Source organism: Neofelis nebulosa, chromosome 6 (assembly GCF_028018385.1).
Source record: "Neofelis nebulosa isolate mNeoNeb1 chromosome 6, mNeoNeb1.pri, whole genome shotgun sequence".
Classification (NCBI taxonomy): domain Eukaryota; kingdom Metazoa; phylum Chordata; class Mammalia; order Carnivora; family Felidae; genus Neofelis; species Neofelis nebulosa.
In genome coordinates this window covers 114,486,719-114,512,647 of record NC_080787.1, presented here as the reverse complement: position 1 = coordinate 114,512,647, position 25,929 = coordinate 114,486,719, and positions in this window count along the sequence as shown.

Below are 25,929 nucleotides of genomic sequence, written 5' to 3'. Positions count from 1 at the left end.
CTAGAATAAATATTTACCACTTTGAGAATTTATAGGAGCCTTACAGACATATAAATCCATTTACCTTCCTTCATTTTTGTTATATTTGTTATATGTATTACATCTATATACTTATAAATAATCCTAGGCAATACTGTAAGGTTTGCTTTCAACAATCATTAATATTTTAAAAAATTTAAGAGAGAAAAATTCCTCATTACATTTACCCAGATATTTACCAATCCTGTAACTTTTTTAAAATATTTTTTAAAATTTATTTTTGAGAGAGAGAGAGAGAAAGCACACTAGTGGGGCAGGGGCAGAAAAAAGGGGACAGAGAATCGGAAGGGGGATCTGTACTGACAGCAGAGAGCCGGACATGGGGCTCAAACTCACAAACTGTGAGATCATGACCTGAGCTGAACTTGCAGGCTCAGCCAACTGAGCCATCCAGGTGCCCCCCTGTTACTTTTTCTTTATTTCTAAAGTTCCAATTTCCCTCTGGGAATATTTCCCATCATCGTGAAAACTTCCTTTAGTATTTCTTTTAATGAATATATACTGATGACAGACTTTCTTAGTTTTCCTTAATTCTAAGTTTATTTCTCCTTTATTTCTGAAGGATACTTTCACTGGATATAGGATACAGATTGAAAATTATTTTCCCAGCACTGTAAGTATATTTTTGGTATATTTTGATTTTCATGGCTTCTGATGAAAAATACACACCAGTTCTATATGCTGTTCCCTGATACACAATGTGCCATTTCTTGCAGCTGCTTTTAAGATTTTTTTTTTCATTTTAGTTTTGGAAAGTTTAATTACTATGTATACGGATATGGTTTTCTTTGAGGTTGTCCTATTTTACATTCACTAAGCTTCTTGAATCTATAACTGTATTTTTCATCAAATTTAGGGTACCTCTAGCTATTTCTTCTTCAAATATATTTTTTGCATCCACTTCTTTATCTTGTCCTTCAGAGAATCAAGTAACACAAATGTTAAACATTTTATAATTTCTCACAGGTCCCTGAGGCTCCTTTAATTAGTTTTTTGTTTTTTTTTTTTAATTTCTGGTCTTCAAATTTGGTAAATTCTATTGATCTATCTTCAAGGTCACTGACTTTTTCCTCATTTATCTCTATTCTGCTATTAAACCTAGCTAGTAAACTTTTTACTTCATATTTTTTCAGCTCTAAAATCCCCATTGGGTTCTTTTTTATAGTTTTCTACATCCTGGAGCATAGTAATACTAGCTGCTTTAAAGTGTCTATCTAATCATTTCAACATCTGCCTATTTCAAGGTTAGTGTATTTTGTCTTTTCCCTTGAGAATTGATCATGTTTTTATACTTTTGTGTGTGTTGAGAAACTTCAGATTTCATCCTAGACATTTTGAATAATATACTAATGGGACTTTGGGTCCCACTGAAACGTCTATACAACACTGATCATTTGTTTTTTATAGCAGGCAACCAAGACGGTGAGGTATAGACCCTAAATTTTGTTGTACCTTCTAAGGGCATTGGTGCCAGTATCAAATCGGTTTTCAACACCTTTACTGTGCTATTTCAATCTACCTTAATGGTTGCCTTGCAATTCAATTCCTACTGGACAGTAATTTACATTTTAGTTCATTTCTGAATTTTGTATTGTGATTCATTGGGTGTGTTCCCTACATGCACAGCCTGGAAGTGAGCCCAGGACTTGTATCAGTTCCTACACAATTTCACTTACACTTTCTGGCTCCTAGGGAGAGGCTGCTTAATGGTTTCACTGGCCAGAAGTGTAGGTTCTTCTCAGCCCTCCCACTTTGTAAGGTAATTGCCACCTTTGGGGTGAAGCAATGAGTGAAAGAGAAAATCATTAATGTGGGTTCCTTCATGTTCTGCACAACTGGGATCACTTTTCCTAGTTTCTCTCTGCAGAGGGAAGGGTTTTCTGCAGAGCTTTGCCCACATCTTTACCACAGCAACCCAGCACTGTTTTCCACAAGTGAGGTTGACCTCAGGGCAAGACTGCAAAAGAAAACAGAAAAAAACAAGAATTCTCCCCTATGTTCTCTAGTTCACAGCAGCCTGTTATCATAACCTTTGGCCAGAAAGAAAATCTCTCTTGGAGTTTGCTGTGTGCACCTGCTACACAAACAAGGGGATTAAAACAAGGAGAAAAAATATAAAAACAGTAAACTCTTTGCTGCCAAATTGGTGATTCTTCAAGTTTTGCCTTCCTGCTCCAAACTGCCTGCCATTACTCACTTTTCCAAATTCTCAGAATTTTTTCTTTTAGAATTTTAAATTGCAACCAGTGAGACAGATAGACTGCAGTAGGCTTCTTCCTTCTTGGTTGGAGTCAGAAATCCATCTTTTGTTTTTAAAAACAGTCACTGAAGATCAGTTTTAAGATGTAAGGGTCACTGGAGACCCGCATTTTTTTTTTAATTAATTAATTAATTTATTTATTTTTTAATATATGAAATTTACTGTCAAATTGGTTTCCATACAACACCCAGTGCTCATCCCAAAAGGTGCCCTCCTCAATACCCATCACCCACACTGCCCTCCCTCCCACCCCCCATCAACCCTCAGTTTGTTCTCAGTTTTTAACAGTCTCTTATGCTTTGGCTCTCTCCCACTCTAACCTCTTTTTTTTTTTTTTCCCTTCCCCTCCCCCATGGGTTTCTGTTACGTTTCTCAGGATCCACATAAGAGTGAAACCATATGGTATCTGTCTTTCTCTGTATGGCTTATTTCACTTAGCATCACACTCTCCAGTTCCATCCACGTTGCTACAAAAGGCCATATTTCATTCTTTCTCATTGCCACGTAGTATTCCATTGTGTATATAAACCACAATTTCTTTATCCATTCATCAGTTGATGGACATTTAGGCTCTTTCCATAATTTGGCGATTGTTGAGAGTGCTGCTATAAACATTGGGGTACAAGTGCCCCTATGCATCAGTACTCCTGTATCCCTTGGATAAATTCCTAGCAGTGCTATTGCTGGGTCATAGGGTAGGTCTATTTTTAATTTTCTGAGGAACCTCTTGCACTGTTGGTGGGAATGCAAATTGGTGCAGCTGCTCTGGAAAGCAGTGTGGAGAGACCCGCATTTTGACTTCAAATCCTTAAATTCGTTTCCCCCTAAATTACATATTCTAAACCCTATTCTATTCAAGTCACATAAAAAGCCAAATCTTAATTTACATGAAAATAAAATCACTAGAAAGCACATAGTTTAATCCAGTGGTGGGTGAGTCTCTATTTTGAAGACTGATTTAGCAGATTATTTTCATACAACAGCATAAAATAACTGAAACATACCATTTTCCCCCTGATTTTGTTTCTCTGCTCATTAAAAAAAACTTCTGGTATAATTAATCTTCCCTGGTATAACTCTTACACTTAACAGTATACCATGTTTTTAAGGATGTACTTATTTTCAAGAATTAATTAAGGTTTGAAGGAGGATACAAAGTATCTTCAAGTATCTTATAAAAAGGTTAGACGCTACATTTGTTATTTCTCACATATTTATACTCTATACTAAAAGGAAATCAATATATTGATTTTTTTCTTCACCAGATTGATATTTTTTTTAATTCATGTCCAAGATGACAAAGCTATAACCTTTCCTGGTTGAATTGTTGAGAAATAAAAAATTCTTCTAGAGGATATTGCCTGGCTGGAACATAGAATTTTACAGTATATTGAAGGTAATAGCTGGGTTTAACACATTCCATAGATGCTGAGAACTTCTTAAATATAGCTGAATAATTTAATTAGATAAGAAAATAGATGTAAAACATTTCATAATTTCTGAAGTGACATGGAACCTTAGTTATTATTTTTATCTGCTGGATTTATAATTAAGCATCTGCTTTCACTCCCAGGCCTTCCATTCAATCACATGCCATTTCTATGTTTGCTTATTATCTGAATTTCCTCCCTCCAGATTTGATCCCTTTAATTGCTCTACATTTTCCCACCGTGAAAAACACAAATATAATTATGTCAATACCCTGCTTTAAGCATTTTAATCACCCTCCATTATTAACAAACCAAATTTGAAGGTCAGTAATATGTAAATGATGTTTCATCATTTGCAATCACACATATGTCTCTTGTTCTCCAGACACTGAAAATACTTGCAGTTCTTAGTACAACATGTGCTCTTTCAAACCTCTTGAGTTATCACATCCTGTTTCTTCTTCCATCTGATTATTCTGGTGAGACATTATTTATCTTTGAAGATGCATCTGTCATGTCTCCCTTGATGGCCCCAGAAAAAGCTAGAAAATTCCACTTTCTTTCCTTTTACTAATTATAATTATTTTTTCAACTTATAACACATGCTATTCTAATTGGTTGCTTTTCTCAAGACTTATTTAAAACAAGCTACACATTCAAATCATGGTAATTGAATGATGTGAGAAGGAAGGAAGGAAGAAGGAAAAGAGGGAGGGGAGAGGGAGGAAGGAAGAAAGGAAAGAAGGAAGAAGGGAGTAAGGGAAGGGAAGGGAAGGAAGGGAAGGAAGGAAGGGAGGGAGGGAGGGAGGGAGGGAGGAAAGAAGGAGAGGAGAGGGAAAGAGGACAACTAATAAGCAACAAGAGTACCTGGAACCAGTTAGGCTGTATGATTAAAATACCAGACAGTCTGACCCTTGATTTCATTTTATTATACAGCAATAAATTAGTAAACCCTGCTGTATTAAAAAAAAATCTGTTGAGTCTGAATTTGACACCCTGAAGAGGCCTAAAATAAAACCATTTTCACCAACAGTTACTGTCATTGTCATGCAATTGTATTTTCATAATAAAATCAAGTGTGCCCTCTTAGCCTTGCTGCAATCATCTCAGAGCTGTGACATCTGTCTCAGCTGTGAGATTTCAGGGCTTTAAAGGTTACATGTTTCACAATTACCTTGTATTTGCTTTTTCGGTAAATGTTTTAAGTCGCTTTTAGGCTTAAAACATTTTTGAGGCTGGCCAATAAAAGGCCTTACCCAATATGATTTCTACATCCCTTGACTTGAAATGTGAAAAGGAGATTTTCTAATATATGTTCCAGTTATAAAGATGATGTTGAGGTTTTTATGTTAGCCTATCCAATACCTTTAGAAGGATGATTCCTATGAGAAATTTCTCTGGAAATTGTATAAGTGATAGTTGGACTTCTCTGAAGCAACAGGATAGTTTTTTCTTTTGGTCACCATGCATTGCATAGCTGGTAGTACTTCTTTCTTCACTTTCCCTGCTAAAAAAATACTTGTAATTAAATTTGATAACTATCCTTAACAGAAACATAGACTTCCTGGCTTGTGTCTTGTACATAACATTCCAGTTTGCATAATTCAGTCCCAACTTTGCTTTGTCTTTCTTGCCACTTTTCAAGTTATTTTTGTCTGTTCAGAAATTCAGATAAGAGATTATTTCCAACTGGGTCAGTAGAACATAAGGCATGTGGAGTCCACTTTTTTCATCACTCCTGCTCTGCATGTCCAATGGTCAATTAGAGTACAATTATTGCATGGAAAGAAGACAATTAGAGAGAATGATGTGTTCAAAATTTATCAGTGTGAAGCCCAGGATCTTTTGTGGCATTCTTAGTACCTAGCATTCTGTTTTCTGGGTTATTTCTTTACCGTATTCATAAGCTCAAGATAAATTCATCAGAATTTTTTTTTTTTTTTTAATTTATTTTTGGGACAGAGAGAGACAGAGCATGAACGGGGGAGGGGCAGAGAGAGAGGGAGACACAGAATCGGAAACAGGCTCCAGGCTCCGAGCCATCAGCCCAGAGCCCGACGCGGGGCTCAAACTCACGGACCGCGAGATCGTGACCTGGCTGAAGTCGGACGCTTAACCGACTACGCCACCCAGGCGCCCCTCATCAGAATTTTTAAGAGTTCATCTTGATGGGTGATTGTTTCATTCTAGTTAATTTAATTTGTGGAACAGAAGTTTTTAATGAGTATATTCTTCTTATGCATTTTCTTCTAAGATTCACCATTGTGTCAATATTAATGTGGAATAGGTAAAAAGAAAGCAGTGACCTCAATCCCTTGAGTCCTTCATGGTTTCTCTGCCATGAAATAGAAGGCTTTTTCTTCTTTGGTCCCCAAGAATTGTCTCATGGTTTATGTGGCCTTCCGGGTGGTCTTAATCAAGTCTTAAGGATTCTTAGTCTCCGGGCCACTGGAAATTCAGCTTATTTCTAATACATTTCATGTCCTCTTAAATCAAATAGCATGTATTTGTTATATTGTTACTGTATATTATTTTACCTCACAGTTAATTCTAGGTTTTTGTATTATTCTGATTTATTTGAATGAAAACACAGCTGAGTCATTCATTCCAAAAGTAAAAAAAAAAAATTACACAAAATAGCTAGCTGTATGTTGCTCTGGATTCACATTAACTGTAGGAAATTGGACATCTGGTAAAGTTAGGACATAAATCTGATTCAAATTTCCTTTTTATTTATTTATTTATTTATTGAAGATCATTTATTTTGAGAGAGAGAGCATGAGCAGGGGAGAGGCAGAGAGAGAGGGAAAGAGAGAGAATCCCAAGCAGGCTCCATTCTATCAGCAGAGAACCCAACGTAGGGCTCAAACTCACAAACGGGAGACCATGACCTAAGCCGATAAAAATCATCTTATGGGGTCATTAGTGGGAATAGATTTAAAGACGTATGTAAATCTTTAGTGTAATACTGGCACAGAATAAATAATTAGTAAAGCTCAGATTCATTTTCATCACTGCAGCCAAGGTTAATTCATTAAAAACGTAGTTCCTCGTGTTACTGAGGACACTACTACTTTGCAGTCCACTTGAGCCACCATCCCCTAAAACTGGGCAGGAATCACAGCCGTTTGTTCAGTATATTGTTGTCCATTGTCTAGTGGGTCAATTAAACCATCTCAGGCAGACATGTGATATCACACCACATATATAGAATGATAGAAAATTAGATGGTTTTAGTTCTTATTGCATATTTTGAGTGCTTCTTGAGTGACATATTTAATCTGGGGACTAAAAACATAGGCATTAATATTGCTAAAGTTTGAAACAAATATTTGCTATTACTTATCTTTAAAGCTTCTGGGTCACTTTTATTTTATTTTATTTTATTTTATTTTTATTTTATTTTATTTTATTTTATTTTATTTTAGAGAAAGTGAGGGAAAAAAAAAAACATGAACAAGGGACAGGCAGAGGGAGACAGAAAGAATCCCAAACAGGTTGTCCACTCAGGGCAGAGCTCCATGCAGAAACTCAGCCAACTGAGCCACCCAGGTGTCCCTGGGTCATTTTCAGACAGAAGTATCCTAAGGCAGCAGAGTAAACTGCTAAAAAGCAATTATTACTTGCTGGTACATATCTGCCTGACTCAGGAGTTTCTTATACTAAGAAATGATTTTACTGCTGGGATAATAAGACTACAACTATTACCTATAACCCAGGATTTCATATTTTCATGCATCCAAGCTGCTTCATTCTCCTCTCCCATATGTAATATAGAATGCACACAAATTACTGTGTGCATATATATATATATATATATATACTGTGTGTGTGTGTATGTGTGTTTGCGTGTGTGTGTGTGTGTTTGCGTGTGTGTGTGTGTGTGTGTGTGTGGTTTGCAAGGCACAGCCTTAAATTTTATTGTGATTGAACAAAGATGAGCTGGACCATAGATTTCTAGGTTCCAGTCATTACAACTGAAGTCATGAAGCTCGTGTCCTATACATAAGACTCGGAGAACAGATGGGGATTTGGAATCTCAGTAACAATCTCCTTCAAAAGTGTTTCTCCTTGGGTTTCTCCTTGAGACAATTAACTGACTAGGAACAGGCTCTGCTAGGAGCCATCTGGTGTTGACTTTTTTTTTTCATTCTGCCTCTTGAGTGTTTACCAGGGCCACAAAGCAAAGGAAGCACTGATTTCTCCTAGACTATCATCACATCAACAATGGAGCCAGTCTGATTTTCTGTATTCACCAGTATTACACAGAGACATCTCAGAAAACATTTTACAGTTAAAGGGCAGGGTCATCAGTATCTCAGTGTTCCTATAATTCGACAATTGTATTACTTTTTTCTTTAAATGTAGTCACTGATTTTACTGTTATTTTTTGTTTGTTTCATTTTTTTTTACCAGAGATCTGTTCATTCCATGCTGACTTGTTTATTATCTATACCTTAACAAAGCATTAGTGAGTGCACATGGGGCCATATGGCTGTGGTGCACTGAAGCTTCCCCACATAGGAGTAAAGCTCTTTCTCCTACTTTACACCACACAAGTCTCTTGTCATCCTGTTAGGTTGCACCCACCTGACATTAGAGCACCAGTTCATACTCTGGTGCAAGAGGGCTAAGATATGGGAACATGGATGTGTTTGCACAGACGTGAGCAAGTTATTTGTCCTCTTCATAGTTCAGAAGTAGTCAATGTCTTCAAAGTATTCTGGAACATATAAGAGGGAAATGTAGTGGGAAAGAAAGCAGAAAGCAGAGAATAAATGAGAAAGAGAAAAATAGAGGAAGGCTTTTGAAATCATGTAGCCACTAAGACATTTCCAAGCAGGAAAAAAAAAGATGTTATTTGCGTATCATTAGTGTTCATGTAATAACTGTCCCCCCCAAACTGGCTGATTTTCCTGAATAATTGAAGCTGAACAAATTGCCGGTATTAGTTTATTGTCTGCTATAGCCTCCAAAATACAATTTCCATAAGAGTAAGAACCTTTTCAGCCGGGTTTTTTGCTGCATCCTTAATACCACAAGGAGTTTCTGGCAGACACTATTTCCTCAGTATCTGGCATATCCATCCACTGAATGCAATTGGCCATGCAGAACACCAGCTGGGAGAGAAGTCCTGATGGGTGGAGTGCTATCAACCTATCAACTGCATTTACCAGAGCACTCATACCTTTCCTTTTTTCCTGCCTTCATAGCAGATCTATGTAATCTCAGTATAAATAGAATCATACATTGCATTTCATAATTTATACACATGATTCCACATATTTTGAAGAATTCATATATTTCTAAAAGCTATAATTGTTATTTATCATTATCATTATTATTATTATTACTGATAATAGAGCAGGATATGAGATCTAAGGGTACAGAACTTGGATTTGTAGTACTATTTTACAGACAAAATTTGGTAAAATGAAGTAGTTCAAATTCCACATCAAGATTGTCAGCCTTACAACTCCTGAGGGAAAGGAAAACTAATTGTAAACTATATTAGAACATCAATGAAGCCAACTTTTTAATAATCAAGGAAAATTCCAGGGCCTTTTACATAGGAAACAATTAGTAAATCTTTTATCAAGGAGAGAATAGCTCCCAGTTTTAGTCACGGCACCTGACTGGCTCATTCTCAGACATTGTACCTGAATTTCTTTGAGATAGGAAGGCCAGGTCTCATAATCTTCAATGTATGATTGAGCTTTAATCATGCTACAATGCTGATCTCTGGTCATCGGTGTCCTTCTCCATACAGAATCCAATGGTCATTAGCAAATTCTAATTTATTTGCTATAATAATGAGTAGGAACCCCCCCCCCAGTTTTATCATTAAACTCTATTTCCACAAGCCATAAAATATGCAGGTACTTTGATGCAATTCTATAAAGTCTTAAATGGGATGGAAAAAGTGTATTATAGAATAAAGCCTGGCTTAGAGCTTGTAAATGTAAATACTGATCTAGAATCCAACATCCCATTCACATGTGTTAGACCTAGAAGAGAACTAGAAATATATTAGCATTCCATATAGATACCCATTGTAAACTTACTGACAATTAGAATTTATATAGACATAGACTGCCCCGTGTTCTCACATACTTCATCTCATTGGATCATGTGAGGTAAGGAAGTTATTATCATTGTTTAGAGGACCACACTGAGGCTTAGAGCATGATGCTTCCTTTTCAAGGTCACAAGTCTGCTAAATCAGGAGAACTAGGTTTGAACCCAAATCTTCCAATACTGGATTCCCTGCTTACTGAAACACCAAGGTGCTTTCCCGCTAAAGAGAAGTCCACTATTTGTTGTCATTTATCTGACCTAGTCCTATCACAGGAGAGACAATCCAATCTGATGATTTTGTCTGCAGAGCAGTCTAATGTCACCACTGCCAAAAAACACTGCATGTTAAAAGCCTTTGATCTTTTCTGGGCTCCCCAGTCTAAACCCCTCCTTTCTACAACAAGCTTAGTCTTTTCCCAAAGGAGAGGATTACAACTCTTTCCTTTTCTAAACACTGCTGTTGTTTTCTCTTCTACTCCTACTACAATTGATCAAAGACCAAGCATTCTCTTCAAATAAATGCATTTAACAATCTTGGCGTATCCGCAGGTCCCCATGACACTGCCAAGCAGTGAGATTTATGGTGACATTCAGCAGGTTCTGTTTGCCTAAGGGTCCACTTGGAATTGCAACTGAGCTGCAAATATTTTAGCAGAGAAGGACCAAGCAGTGAAAGCTCTAGAAATGACCAATGCATTATATATGACTCCCAGGCTTCTAGAAAATCTATTGAGGAAGCTTATTCTTAAGGATGTCCAAACAGGCTAAGCCCCTAGAGATAAAACCAAGAATTAATCCACACAAGAGTTCTCAACTATAACATCAGAGAACATAACTGTGTAAGTATTTCTTTTTTGTCAGAACACAAAATAGATATGACCAAGGCTTACACTGTTTCTTTCCTCAGGGAGCTTAGACTGTTTCTAGTTATAATGTGGCTGTTAAGTACCACAGGGTGATTGTGTGTCATGTATAGGAGGTACTCGTCATCATCGTGGAGGCTGGGTTTAGATCCCAAATCTGTTTCTTATCAGTTATGTGGCAATGTTGGGCAAGTAAAGTCATCATTATAAATGTCAGTTTCCTTGAGAGTAAGTTTTCACTGTGCTTTAATGAGAATTACATGAAGTAATGTAAATGAATCACTCAACACAGGGACTGTGTATATTCTATTCATACACGTATATGTATGTGTATATAGGTGATGAATATGTGTATTTCCTGCTAGTTATATTTCTTTGGTTAAACGCTGACAGCCACACACTGATGTAGGCCTATGCATATGTCTAGGGTTGTGAGCTCCAAAAATAAGACCCTACCCTCTTATTACGGACTGACCTTGGCACTCTGTGCAAGTAGGAAATGGTTTTGACATATGTATGCCCACATGAAGCCACCACCACATCTAACAAGATTCAGACCATTTCTATGCCTTCCAGAAGTTTCCTCATGTCCCTTTTGTTCTGGTTTTAAAGATAATTTCTAGTTTATTTTCTTGAAATAAAGATCCCTGTTTTATCTGCTTTCTGTTTATTAGGTTTGAATGAAGGCAATTCTTTGTAGACTATTTATTGCTAAAACTGTGGGGCAAGAAAGAATCATGTCAGCTTGGTTGGAATTGTTTTGGCTCAGACCTCCTTAACAAAATTCTTATTTGCAGGTATATCTCATCTCCAGGGTACCAGAAAGTCTACTAGATTCACAATAGAGGTCTGCATGAATTAGCATAAACTTCTCTTTCAATGACAGTGATCAACATCTGCTTGGGGCAATTTACTATTCTAGGTATCCTTCCTCCTGTGTAAATAAAAGCCCACATTTTGCAAAATGGTATCTCTGTGTTGCTATTTTTCAGCTCTCTCTGACTGGCTAAATGGGCTCAGATATTCTTTTTAGCCTACCTATAGCCCAGACCTTGACCTTGTAAGTCAATCATCATTGATCTGGCCAGCTAGGACTTGCTACTTGATTTTGGAAAACTCTCTCTGTTGCTTAAGATTTGCAGAAATATAGTCAGACACGTGCAGATTTCATTGTCGTCAATTCGATCCGAATTTGATTTTTTTAAAGCAACTATCCTTCAAAGGTTACAGTTAGGGTTACAATAAAGATAGAGTTTTTAAACTTTCTGTTTCATTTTCTTTTTGCTTTCAGTTGGCATTAAAGATTGTAATAGTTTAAAATAGTTTACTGAGCCATTACTTTGCTGCCAAGCTATATCCAGAATTCAGTCTGAAATTTGATTCCTTTCAAGAATAATACTTCTCTCTTAACCCCCGTAACTTTTCATACATTCAGAATTTAGTATACAACAGAGATATTTATTTAAATATCTCTCTTTCTCAATAGACTGTGAGTATTGCAAGGTACAGAATGTTTTTTTTTACTAACTTTGTATTCAGGGATGTGCATACAATGCTTGACATTATTCTTAGATTTTTCTTAAATTCCATTTTGATAAACTAATTTAATCAATGAATAAGTAATTGAACAAAAACCTCTCTTGTGGACATGATGGAGATGTACATGTTGAAAGATAGCTTAATTATGTGAAAGCACACCTGTGTTGAAGTAGCATTGATCAGCACAGTGATGTCAACTTGGACGAGAGGAATCTAGCGTGCATTACAGTCACCATATTATGATTCTGTTTTCTCAACATTTCTTAACTTTGAACTTGATAAATTAAGGATGGTTTGCCCTTAAAGCAAAGGCTGATTACAGCAACAAGCTGGAATATAACCATACATGGTACCAAAAAATATTTTAAAACAGTTACTTTAAAAAGAGAGGATAATAAAACTATCTAATCTATTAAGTCAATTACATGTATATATATGAGCATAAAAACATGGAAAGATGTACAAGGCAATATGTGTTTCATCACTGCATTCTGAGAAAAAATAACTTTTCACATTTTACTATATTTGTATTTCCCACAATTTTTCTACTATAGAAATATCATTTATATAATCAGAAATATATTCTGAAAAAAAAGCATAAACAAGATGCTTAACAAGATGGAATAATGAGTTTAAACTAGTAATATTAATTGTAATAAAATAAAAGTAAATTCTTACATTTATTCCTAAATCACATTATAGGATCGTCTTACACAAGGCATATATATAAGCGTAATGTGAGCCAACTGTGTCTATACAGTGTACTAAAAGAGTGCCTAGAGTTGTAGGCAAATTTTCAGAAGCATGACATTCAGATAATGAAAAATACTAGATTCTGTGATCTTCAATGTTTATGCTGCCTAGAAAGGAATTGTTGGTTTTGGTTCTCTGTACATTATATTCTGAAAGGATATTAACAAGCTAGAATTCACACACAGATAACAGGAAAACTGAAAAGTCTAGAAGCGAAGTCAAATAGGAAAGATATGGGAAGAGGAAGAAATGTGACAAGAATGACCTCATGGGGGCATGATGGTTGTCACCAAATAGCTAAAGGTCATCATGCTGAAGAGGATCAAGAAATACTAAGTAGACTAACTAATGATGTGATCTCTGCCTTTTGCCTTGACCCAGTACACCTGAGCTGTTTGTAACACTTCCACCAGTAACTGAGACTTCTGCTGGTAGAAATTATTATCTGAATGATTAATTTAGAATTGCTACTTGGAGCAATTGGGGTAGGAGCTAAGCATTTATAGTTTGAAAAACACAACTAGATTACACACTGACACATTGTTCTCAGGGATTGTAGTGGTGCTGTGATTTCTACTTCACTCACTAAGATTATCTGTTTTAAGAGCTTATTCTATGACAAGCATTCTGCCGAGTACTTCACATAAATTATCTTATTTCATCATAAGAAGTATGAGTATTTTTTTGCTCACTTTGCAAATGGTGACACTGAAGCTTAGAACAAGATTAAATATCTTACAGGTAATAAATTCTAGAATTTGAATGAAAACTTAGAACTATCTCAATATAAACGTTATACTTGCAAACATTATGCTACAGGCAGGATAACAGGGTACAATTTGGCTGGATATTATGTATTTTCTAACTATGAAACAGGCATAAATTAGATACAGCCCTTTTAAAGTAATCACAGGAAGCATTTAAGAAAACTGCTATACCATAGAACTCTGAGTGAAAAGTAGATTTATTCTGTTTCAGTTAGAATGCGTTTACTGAAAGTAACTGAACACCTGTCTAAAAATGTATTTAAAATAAAGGCATCTAAGCCTGTCACATAAGAATAGACTCCAGGATTGGTATATCAATCTGGTATATTAGCAATATTCTAAAAGGTCCAGTATTAGGTGTTCTATGTCTATAAACATTTATTTATCTTTACAGGAAATATGGGGGTTCTAGATGACAGAACACACTGCTCGCTCACAGAGCATCTTTCACGAGCTTCCCATGTCCTGGTTTCTTTTCTTTTCTTTTTTTTAATGTTTATTTTGAGAGATAGAGAGCACGAGCGGGGGTGGTGCAGAGAGACAGACAGACAGACAGAATCCCAACCAGGTTCTGTGCTATCAGCGCAGAGCCTGATGCAGAACTAGATCTCACTTCATGAGATCAGGACCTGAGCTAAAATCAAGAGTCAGGTGCTTAACCAACTGAACCACCCAGGTGCCACAGTCCCAGTTTCTCATAAGGCAACACGATGAGACCTGCAGCCACCTATGCATTCAGTGAGAGTTGTACCTCATGAGAGAAACACACCTTCTCTGGGAAGGGAAAAGGAGTGTCCTGAGGTTTTATTATCTTAAATTTTTTCTAATGTTTATTTATTTTTGAGAGAGACACAAAGTGTGAACGGGGAAGGGGCAGAGAGAGAGGGAGGCACAGAATCCCAAGCAGGCTGCAGGCTCCGAGCTGTCAGCACAGAGCCCGGCGTGGGTCTCAAACCCATGAACCGTGAGATCATGACCTGAGCTGAAGTAGGATGCTCAACCGACTGAGCCACCTAGGCGCCCCTGAGGTTTTATTATCTTAAAATGTGAACTAATGAGTCCGAAGGAGATGAGTCTCTAAATCTCTCTGGAGCAATTCAGTCTCTAGTTTCTTTGCTCTTCAATCCTAAGGCCCAACCTGTGCAGAAAGATGAAATAGTCACAGAGCAACTCAGTTTACTACCTCCAACACCCTCTCTGCATGCTGCTCTGTCATCCTCAGAGTATCAGGGAGGTCTTGCCCTCTGGGTTACCATAATTCTAAGTTTCACATTTTCACATGTCCTTTTCCAAGCTCAAGGAAACACTAAGTCGAACAAATTGCATTCTCCTTACTTGGCTATTTCTCTCATTAGGAAAGAAAACCTTTCCCAAAAGAATCCCAGTGGAGTCTCCTTCATAACTTCTGACTTAACTGGATCATATATTCATTCCTAGAACAATCAATGTCAAAAGAGAACACCTATTGCCGTATTTGATTTTAGATCAAGTGTGGGGGAAATTGGCATTCAGAAAGATTTAAGCTCTGATTGCAATGCCTATTGTATGGGAAGATCTGCTGCAACATTTAAGACCGCTTCATTTAAGATAGCTTCATTCACTTAGCATACATTCATTCATAAGGCACCCACTATGTGCCAGGCATGGCGAGGAAGAAAAAAAACCAAAAATAAACGAGACGGTACTCAACCTCAATGGGCTTACAATCTGGTGACAGTGACAGATATTTATAAATCTTAGAGTTTATGTGGCTACATAACACAAAATAAATATTAAGTATATCTTTTATCTAAAGAATTTTTTATCACATTGATTTCAAATGTGAATATTTAACAATTGATTTATTGTCCTTTACTCCTATACGGATGGCATTTTAATTCAACTATCTACTATGTAATTTTAAACATAAAAACTACACCATATAGATATTATATATTTAATATTTCTATTAGATATTAAATATATTAAAATTAAACAATTATATAATTCAACATAATCATTGGGAATTATGTGAAGAGAGAGAACAAATTTGGTTTCTTATTACACCAACTTTTCAATTTGGTAACAATCACAATTGTAAATTCAAGTAAAGAAGACAAAAATAATCAAGGTAGCACCTTACATTTTTAATTATCTCAGAATATAAGTTAGAGGGGAAGACTATGGAATCCACGTCTATGGAAATATTGTGGAGTAGGAATGAAACCACTAGTCAATAAATAAATAATTGTACTTCGAGTATACTCAGGACTTTTCTTCCAGAAATTAGGGGAGGGTTAAATGACTTCACAAAGTCCCTTAGTATTAGATCTGATGTTTTACTATAAATAAATGATGGATTTCTTTTGCTTCCTAGGTAAGACTGATCATCAATTGATAAGTTATGCTACTTTTTTGAGTACAGAAGAAAAAACATAATGCAAATCAGTTACTAATTTTTGAGGTTACAAAATACAGTTGAACCTTATAGCGGCTTGGATTTTACGTATTTAAGCTTTCCTGTCCTCAGGCAAACACATGTTTTGAACTTTAATATTTCATCACTTTTTTTCTCGTACTGCATTTCTCTTTAAAATCATTTTTATGTTGATTTTATTAGCGAGTTTTCCAAAACAGGAATTGCAGGATTTAGAAACAGCATCAGGATAAGCCACAAAAGTATGTGGTATTTGAAAAGTTGGTGTCACTTAGCAGTTGAAACAAATAGAATATCATTTTCCAAAGTTTTGGGGTTTGGAAAAAAATGGTTCACCTTCAACTCCTTGCCATAAATGTTTGGGCACAACACATCTGAAGTTTCAGTTGGAGACTCAGTACCTCCTTGCTTCATTTCTCTTTTTACACATGACAACCACATAACTTTTAGTAACACTTTAGAGTTGACTGATTTTATTAGTTTTAATAGATTTTTTTTTTGGTGGAGTCTTTGGGGTTTTCCATATACAAAATCATGCTGTCTACAAATAGTATACAGTTTTACTTCCTCCTATCCAATGTGGATGGCTTTTCTTTTTATTTTCAGCCTAATTGCTCTCTCTAGGACTTCCAATATTATGTTGAATAATAGAGTTGGGAAAGGGCGTGTCTGTTTTTTTCCTCATCCTAAAAAAGAAAAGCTCAACTTTTCACCACTGGTTATGATGTTATCTGTGGGCTTGTCACATATGGAAATAGAGGAACGTATTCTGTACATCTCCTATTTCTTCATTTTACTTGATTCTGTTTATTTCTAGGCATTGCAAAAGACCTCTCTCTCCCAGTCTTGCAAGTGTGGACTTGTGTAGAAGATGAAACTTATTGTTTAACTTTCCCCTATCTTTTTGCTGTTTCTCTCACCTTTGTGATGGTCTAAGCAACCTTATTTATTCTTCATAAGTCTTAGTTGTTGAGGGAGTGCCAAACCCTGTGATTGTTCCATAGAGAGGAATCTCAGTCAGCCCCTGGTTTGAGGCAGATGGGAAGCTAGACCCTCAGGCTGCAGCTTTTAAAGTATGCAAATAGATATAATCCTGTGGGACCACAATAGTAAACCCTGCTGCCCCTGGGATTCCTCTGACAACAGTTGCAAAAACTGGGGCTCCGGATGAGCACATGATCTTTTTTCTGGGAGGTATCAACAAGCTAGAGCAAGGGAGAGAACAAAGAAGGCTTCTCCCAGCCTACTTCCCTGAAAGCACCTCCCTGAAAGCGGTAATTCTAAAGTGTGCCCCTCAGGCTAAATAAAGACCTCAGACAAGTAAATAGGCTGTTTCCCAGGATGGGAATGTGTTTTGGTCCATTGTCTCTACAGTGCCCAGGGGGTGGTAGTCTATTCAGAATTTTTTTCTCCAGATTTTCAGATCTGTGGGATCCAGAAATGTAATTCTCCTTGGCTACCAGAGCCAGGCACTCAACAGACATCCCCTTTGTGGGCCGTGCACATTTTCTGTCTTTGGTGGGGACCAGGGATGGTGCAGGGACAAGGTGTTTGGCCATCTGGCTCAGGCAGGGCCACCTAGGGGATGAGGGAGGCGCTTGCCACCAATGCTAGCAGGTTAGAGGGATAGTGGCAAAATGGCACTTCCAGCGCCACCATTCCCCTTGAGGAGTCCTAACAGGCCCCTGCCCTTCCCGAAGATGTTTTAAGATTAGCACATGAATCTCTTTGCATAATGTCTAGGCACTTTTCAAAATGCTGCTTTGGTGCTGAGTTCTGGGGGCAAGTCAGTCTGTGCAAGTCATTTAAGAGTGGAATTTCCTACAGCTCTATGATTCTCCTGGATGGAAGCCCCATTGCTTTTCAAAGTCAGACATTTTGGGGGCTTGACTTTCTGGTTCGGATCATAAGGGTTGATATACCTGACGTGGGGTACAAAACCCTCACTGCTCTAAGAGAAACTCCATACTTTTGCTGTGGTGAGGCATGAGGCTTTTAGCAGGACTATGTCTTGCCTGTCCTATCTGTCTCAATGTTGCCCTCTTATCCTTTGTTATGAAGGAGCTGGTCAGCTAGTTTTCAGGTCTTTTTCAGAGGGAATTACTTCATATGCAACTGTAGATCTAATGTGCTGTGAGGAAGTGAGTTCAGGATCTTCCTACACTGTCATATTGAACTGCCTCCTTTTGCAAGTGATTTTGTGTGTTAACTTGGTTAACATGTTGATTCTAACATATATTTTAAATTTAGAATTTGAACACAATATTTTGTACCAACACTCTTGGCTAATGTGCTTGTGAAAAATTAGATCAGCATCACTTTACTTGGTTATAAATTGGGAAGGAATCTAAAACAGTCATTTAAGTGTTATTACATGAAAGTACTATGCAATTTTATCATTATTCCTCCTATTAGCAGACAATTAACACTCTATGTAATTGCACTGTTCAATCAGGATGGCAATGGAATGGAATGGCAATGGAATGGAAGTGTGAATGCAGAGAACTGCATTTTCTGTTAAAGACTCACACATTAGATCTGCAATTACTACTCTTTGATGATAATCTAGTGTCACAATGGACTACTTACTCAAAAGTCAGAGGAGACTGCTTTCTGGTTAACATTTCAACTGAGTTTAACAAGTAAGATATTGAATGCTTGCATGGATTAGGAATTAGTACACTAAAAATAAGACAAATACAACACCTGACCTCAAGAGTCATGCAATATAATACCATCTATCAAATTATACAAATATGATGTTTATTACAAGGACTAAGTAGTAACAAGAGTGGAACTGGAGCTTATAGAAACAATGTTTGATCTCTCTAGAAAGTCATGGAAGGCGTCCATATGGAACTGACATTGAAACCGGGCTAAATAAGTAGGAGTGGGAAGGAGTGCCAAGAAAAAAGAATTGAAAATACCCAAAGACAAAATGGAACATTTAATAGGAGACCTGAAATAACCAGGGGAAATGATGTATGTATTGCCATGCATTTAACTTCAGTCCTCAATGCGTTCACTTTTTTCTTGTATGTATTCATGTTCTAGGTGCCGATTTTTATGGTCCAATAGCAATGGTATACTGATGATAGTAGGAATTATATCTTCAGAACAAAGTTTTAAACTTTTAACTCAAGCCTCATAGTCAACTTCCTACTCAACATCTTTACTGTGATGTCTAATTACACCTTGAATATAAGCAGAAAGTAACCAAACTCCTATTCCCTCAGCACTGCTCATCACAATAAAATGTCACCCCCATTCACCCAACTGTTTGGCAGGGGTAGGTTTTAGAGGCATCATTGGCTCTTCACTTTCTTTCATATTGCATATCCAGTCAATTCTGTGATTCTACCCTCAAAATATATTTTAACTCTGACAACATTTTGCTACCATCACCATTGCTACCTTTCTCCAGCCACCAACAGATCTCTTATCAAGGACAGTAGCAGTGCTCTACCGGTTTTCTTGACCCTACTCTTGCCTTACTACCATCTATTCTCTATAGCATTCAGAAAAATCCTTTTAACTGGAAGTCTCATCATAGTAGTCCTCTGTTAAAACTCTTCAACAATTCTCCATTTTATCCTCTGAACAAAAGCTAAGAATTCTCTTCTCTGAGACATCCACACAGCCTACTCCTTCATTTTGGTCTCTGCCCAGTGGTTATCCTTTCTGAGACACCTACTCTCAACTCACAATCCAAAATAGCATATTGTCACCCCCTATACTATTTATACAATTATCCTAATTTTCTTTCTTTCTTTTTTTTTCATATCACTTCTTCGGTCCCTGAAGATAGGGAATTTGGTCTTTTTTGTTGACCATTATTTCTCTGGTATCTAAAATAGTGCCTGATACATGATAGGTACTCAGTAAATAGTTTTGTTATAAATATACAGTAGAATGTTATATCTTGAGATGTCAATGAACAAATAAAATCATCTAGTAGTAGTTTCAACTGGTCCATAATTATACTTCAGGAGAGGGGGGAGAAAAGTACCAAAGGTTCCATTGCCAATAGCTTATTAATTAGCTGATTCATCAATATTTTTATTCCTCAACAAATATTCATAGAGATTTACTATGTGTTTCACACAAATAGGTACTGTGTGTGATTTCAAATGTTCTAATGAAGAAAATACACAATCTTTACACTCATGGAACATTAGTCTAATAGGAAGAGGAATGAGTAAACAAATGATTGCAATATTACCCAAGGAGTACTATAACAGGAATAAGTCCTAGAAACCTTCAGGAATGATCACCTAAAGAAAGCTGGGGAAGTCAGGGAGGACTTCAAAAATAAGAGGCCTGCATGCTGCTGTTCTCCTCAAGAGATGTGGCTAAAATTCTGTCATTAACCCTCTTTGATTAGGAAAGTTGACACTTCAAGAACATCTCTCTTTTTTAAGTTTATTCATCTATCTTGAAAGAGAGAGTGGTGGTGTGAGGGAGAGAGGGAGAGGGAAGTGGAGGAGCAGAGAGAGAGGGAAAAAGAGAGAATCCTAAGTAGGCTCTACATTCAGCATGGAGCGTGATGCAGGTCTCAAACCCAAACTCATGTGGTTGCATAAAAAATGATGGAAACTTGATTTTTTTGGCTTTTTCATTTCTGTGTAGTCTTTTAAAAACTAACTTCTTCTGACAGCTCTGCTGAGAGGCATAGAATCCTAAATAAATGAAGGAGCCTGGGAAGCTTAACAGACATAGAGAGCTTTGACATTTTGCAAAAAGGTTGGAAATGTAGCTGCAAAATCCTTGTGTGCAACAAAATAGGCTTATTCTAGCTAGTTCTGGTAAGAGAACAAGGATATACCTTCACTCTAGGTATCCAATGAGCCCTGTATAGGACTAAGAGTTATGATATTAGTTTCCACCTTTATTGCTCTGTGCCTGTGAGCTTCAGCCTCTGCTAGAAAATTAAATTGTGAATGCTGACCAACTGCTTCAGATTTTGTAAGAAATGACAACTGACTATGAAGACTTCTATAATAATGCAATGTTATTTCAGCATCTAGTCTGCGGTATTATACTTATTAACTCTATAATGTTGAAATTTACTTTCCTGTTGAAAAAGAAAGAAAAAGATTACCTATTTATTTTCTGGACTGTTTCTCTTGATTTTTTTCTGGATGTAAAATATGTCTGCCTACTGTTTATTCTATTACCATCTAATTTCACAGCGACCTAATTTGTAGGAAATTTAAAGTCTCTGCTTGTCTTCATTTTTCTTTAGACTTTTGTGTATATCATTATTTGTCACCCCACATATCAGAGTATAAACTTGAAGGAAAGTATAAATGAAGAAGGAAAACCTAACAGGACAAGGTCCTTTTGAAAAATAGTTGTTTGAAGGATAAAGGTGAAAGTTTTCTTTAGATGATTTAAAAAATCTACACAGCTAACAGAATAATTATTAGCACAAAATCCTTCCAAAGCACTTCTACAAACGTGTATTCACTTTTCCACATACAAAAGACAACTGGGAGAGCGCCTGGGTAGCTCAGTCGGTTAAGAGTCCGACTCTGGATTTCCACTCAGGTCATGATCTAAACTTCAAAAACAAAAAACAAAAGACACCTGGAACTTGTTCAAACTTATGACCTTGCATTTGACACAAGAACACAGGGCTCTAATCTCTCAGAAAAAAATGGTTTTATCTTCCTAACCATTGGTTTATTGAAGCAACAAAGTATTTAAGAAAGTCAACCTGGTAATGACGGGTTATCTTGGTTTGGCAGTATCTCATTTAAAAATTTATATTCCTAACATGTGTTTAGGCAAGTTCTATAGCTTTGAGCATATATTAATACATAACCAGAAAAGTCCCATTTTAATAGAAAATAAAAATCCTTGTTCAGTTGACATTTGGGCTCATGATGCCTATATACTAATGAACCATCTGATTTTAATGATTTATTTTTATTCAAGGATATCACTTAAGCTTGATGGTTCAGGGTGTTCTGTCATTGATACATTTCCCATGGTTTGTTGCAGATGACTTGTTACTTTTTCTAAGACTTTACCCATTTGGCCTTGAAACTGAGCTAACGTAATTGATAAAATTTGATATCACATCCTAAGGCTGTATTAATGCACCTTCTTCCTTATGACATGCTTCTGATTAGAAATTAAAACAAAACAAAACAAAACAAAAAACAAACATTGTGTGTCAGTTAGAGAGCATATATTTGCTTTAAGCCTAGGATGATAAGATAAACTAGAAACTTGGAGAGTAATAGGAGGCATTATTCATATTTATGCTGGGACAAAAAGCATTTCTTCCACTTATAAATACTTTGTTATGACCCATTAATCAATGAAGAAATGAGTGGGGGCTGAGTCTTGCTGAGTTGTTAACTCAGGCTCAACCTCCAACTGTACCAGTCACTCAATGTAAGTATATCACCTTGAGCATCACTGTTACCAACAACAGTAATTAACATTACCGCTGTGTAATATGTAATGCTTACCTATTATGTCATCATTTATTGAGGAATTAAATGTCTAGAGCATAGCACTAAGTATGATATATATATTACCTCCTTTTATCCCAAACTCTGAGAGGAAGATATTATCATGCCTGTTTTATAGATGGAAAAACTGAGGCCCAGAGAAATTATAAACTTCTGCAGAGTCCAAGAGTTAATATCCAGAACTGGTTTAAATACAAGCCATGGTTCATTTAAAGTATCTGTTAGTCTTCCTCAGCTTCCCCATTTATAAAATAAATTAAAATGGGTGGGATTAAACAATCTCTCAGTACTTCAATATAATTTCCTTTCTGTTTAGCACCTGCTAACACATCATCGACCTATAATTTTATAGAATACAGAAAAGAAATCTCAACCCCATCTTTTGCTATAGCAAAACTGGACTTAAATTTTCCAGCAAAGTTTGATTTTTGGATATAATCAGAATGATAATATGCTTCATTCAGTGAAGTGACAGCTTAGATGGTGCTATCTACGAAAAGAGCAAACAATTTAATTTAAAATGCAGAGGGATAAATATTATTTTAATGCATGGACATAGTACCTTTAGGGCTCTCTTGAGGATTATTTTGAGTTTACCTTGTTTTTAGAATGACAAAATTCTCAGTCATTTTAAATTATTTTAGAGGCATATTTCAGAGAGAATAAAACAAGATGATATACTGTTATTATTCAGCTGGCATTATTATCCTTGCCTGTCTATATTATAATGGGGTTAATGAGGTATTTTTTTTCCACTTTCTATTGTCATTCTATTCAGCTTCACATCTAGAAACTTCTTATTCAAGAGTTTACATTACTTTACCTGGTTTTATATAATTTTATTTCTTTAGCAAACATGTACTTATTGACCCCTCTATGCTCTAGATGTTGAGGAACAGCAATAAATAAAAAAAAAACTGCCTTCATAGAACTTGTATTCTAATTAACAAATACTCACTTCTTAGTTATAATTAGATATACAGTTTTATCAACCAGAAGTTTACATTCTCCATAAAATCTTTCTTGAAAAACCTGAATCATATTTATCTTTTTCCTTCTAAACATTTACACATTGTTTGAATTAGAACATTTAAATATGCTGGTCTATTTTCTTAGATACATGTCTTAAGTTCCCAGCCAAATAAACTCGATGAGGATGAGACTACATATTAAAACTTTATACCCCCTTTAGCAATGAACATCTTCGTACCTGCTTCTGTAAGTTCTCATGTATTTCTCTGAAGTCAATATCTTAAAGTTGAATGTTGAATTGAAAGATAGGTGCACTTCAATTGTAATACTACCCATTCACCCTGAATAAAGCTACACAAATTCCTACCAATTTATTTTCTCTCACCATAACCATCAACAGATATTAACAAGTTGTTATTTTTCCTAATATTATGATAAAATAATATCATTGTCATTTGCATTTCCCTGATTAGTTTTCATGTTTTACCAGGCATTTGCACTTCTACAAACTTCTATTTTTATCCTCTCCTTTTTCTGTTGGAGTGCCTGTGGTTTACTTGCTGATTTAAGGAAGTTTTTATTAATCAACTGAGTGGCTCAGTTGATTAAGCATCTGACTCTTGATTTTGGCTCAGGTCATGATCTCATGGTTTGTGAGATCGAGCCCCCCCATTGTGCTCTGCACTGACAGCACAGAGCCTGCTTGGAATTCTCTCTCTCCCTTTCTCTGCTCCTCCCCTGCTCATGCTGTCTCTCTCTCTCCCAAAATAAATCCACAAACTTAAAAAAAAAGAAATCTTTATCCATTTTGGACACTAATTATTTGAATTTAATGTTGTAAATATTACTCATAGTTTGTTACTTGCATATTTATGGACCTGTATAAATAATCATTTATGGTATCAGTAGAATGATGCTTTCAGTAGACCTGTTACCCATTCCTTCTTTAAAACACATTTCAGGGGTGCCTGGGTTGGCTAAGCATCTGACTCTTGATTTCAGCTCAGGTCATGATCTCATGGTTCAGGAGAATGAGTCCCATATCGGGCTCTGTGCTGACAGTGTGGGTCTGCTTGGGATTCTCTCTCTCTCTCTCTCTCTCTCTCTCTCTCTCTCTCTCTCTCTCTCTCTCTCTTTCTCTTTCTCTCTCTCTCTCTCTGTGCCCCTGCTCATGCACAGGTGCTCTCTCTCTCTCTCTCTATCTTAAAAATAAATAAACATTAAAAAATAAAGCACTGTTCATATTCAAAGCATTACAGGAAAAAAACAGCTTACTTTATACATCTGTTCAGACCAAGGGGCTTTCATAATGTGTTTTTCAGGAGTATTGATCCCTATTTGGAATAACCTGAAATCTATTCTTTAGGGTAAATATCTCACTTACAGATGAGATATAAGAAGAATTTGTCTCCAGCCTAAAGAAAATTTAATTATAGATACATATCCCTAATAATTGTCCTCCAAACTAAGCAACATCTTGTCCCACCTCCACTTAGGCCCAAGTGTCAATATAACATTTCAGTAATTCTTTTATGAAATATATTATCAAAGAATTATTATACTTTAAGAACCTCCAAAATTACTGGGTTGACAATGCATTTTCCAAATCAAATTGCTATACTTTCCTCCCCTTCCAAAGCTCTCCTACCCAAGTGATCATGATAGTATCTATTTCATGGGTAGTTCTCTGTCCTTATGAGTTAACCCCTTATTAATCCAACCCCATACCCACAGTACAATTAAAAGACACTTCAGTTTGTATCCACACAGCTTGGGGCAGTACTTCTCTATCAAAGCCTACCGTGTCTCAGATCCATCTAGGATATGACAGGAGTTCACCAAGCCATTACAGCTTACATTCAGTTTCCCAAAATTGATCCCAACTCGGGTTTTCTTTCTTTTCCCCCTTCCTTTCTTTTTTTTTCTTTTCTTTTCTTTTTGTTCTTTTCTTTTCTTTTTTTTCTTTTCTTTCCCTTTCCCTTTTCTTTTCTTGTCTTCTCTTTTTTTCTTTTCTTCTCTTTTTTCTTTTTCTTTCTTTCTTTCTTTCTTTCTTTCTTTCTTTCTTTCTTTCTTTCTTTCTTCTTTCCTCCTTTCTTTTATCTTCTCACAAACAATTCACCTGTAATTCATGACTTCTTATGTAGCCCTTACCAAGCAATCAAAACACAAGTTCTACAGTATTCCACAAAGACCCATGTTTAGCCACCACAGCTTTAGAATAGAAAATACAGCAAAGCCAAATGGATCACACAATATTCCTCCTACAAGCTTATCTAAATCTCTTCTGTTTCTGTATTAAAAACCCATTTTTAAATGTTTTATGTCTA